We start from the raw sequence: 1,303 nt of genomic DNA on the forward strand, positions 1-1,303 counted from the left end.
ACAGGATAGGGCAGTGGATCCCAGCTATTCCACTACCAAGGGCCTCTTTTATTTAAATGAGTTTTCCCATTGACCCCAGGATAGGGCAGTGGATCCCAGCTATTCCACTACCAAGGGCCTCTTTTATTTAAATGAGTTTTCCCATTGACCCCAGGATAACATGTTCACTGACCCCATTTATGGACCACCAGGGTTCTGCGGACCACAGGTTGGTAACCACTGGCATAAGGTCTTAGTTAATTAAGCTTTAATCTCTTATGTTTCAGTCATCAGAATGTGGTCATGCTGGGGCACAGCCTTGAAGAGTTAGGGTCAACCCCAGTACTTTTTTTCTTTTTAAGCCTCATACTTATTCTATCAGTGTCTTTTGTCAAACTGCCAGGTTATGGAAATGTAAACAAACCAACACCGGCTAGCTGTCAAACGATTTTGTGGGTCAAACACAAAGAAATACACCAACACACACACATATATATCATCATCATCATGATCATTTAACGTCCGTTGTCCATGCTGGCATGGGTTGGACAATCTGACTGGGCTAGCATGCTGGAAGGCTACACCAGACTCCAGTCTGATTTGGCATGACTTTTTCTATGGCTGGACGCCCTTCCTAACACCAACCACTCCAAGAGTGTAATGGGTGCTTTTACGTGCCACCGGCACAGGTGCCATTTGCGTGACACCGGGGTGCCTTTATGTATCACTGGCATGGGTGCCAATTTGTGTGACATCGGTATCTGTCACGACTGCGATCTTGCTCAGCTTGATGGGTCATTTTCTCAAGCACGACATAATGCCAAAGGTCTTGGTCATTGCCTCCGTGAGGCCCAACGCTTGAAAGGAACTAAGCCACTTTGGCTCCATGAGGCTCAACGTTCAAAAGGTGTTCTTTACATGCCACCAGCATGGGTGTACTTGGCTTGATGGGTCCTCTCAAGCACAGCATATCACCAAAGGCCTCGGTCACCAGTCACTGCCTCTGTGAGGCTCAAAGTTCAAAGACCATGCTCCACCAGCTCATTTTGTGTCTTCCTGGGTCTACCCCTACCACAGGTTCCCTCCACAGTTAGAGATTGGCACTTCTTTACACAGCTGTCCTCGTCCATAGGCTTCTTTCAGTATCCACTGATCAAATCCATTCACAGGACCTTGGTCAGCTCAGGGTTATAGAGGTGGACACTTGCCCAAGGTACCACACAATGATACTGAATTTGAGACCATGTGGTTGAGAAACAAACTTTTTACCAAACAGTCAAGCCATTTTTTCTTTTTTATTTTAGAATCTTTTTACCCCCCCCCT

General features: G+C 46.4%; 1 protein-coding gene across 1 annotated transcript in view; it reads right to left on the reverse strand.

Moving 5' to 3' along the window:
* LOC106876905 (protein O-linked-mannose beta-1,2-N-acetylglucosaminyltransferase 1) overlaps positions 1-1,303 on the reverse strand; it is a 68,239-nt gene that overhangs the window by 45,085 nt on the left and 21,851 nt on the right. The gene's annotated exons all lie outside the window — the stretch shown is intronic.

The sequence above is a fragment of the Octopus bimaculoides genome, chromosome 15 (assembly GCF_001194135.2).
Source record: "Octopus bimaculoides isolate UCB-OBI-ISO-001 chromosome 15, ASM119413v2, whole genome shotgun sequence".
Classification (NCBI taxonomy): Eukaryota; Metazoa; Mollusca; class Cephalopoda; order Octopoda; family Octopodidae; genus Octopus; species Octopus bimaculoides.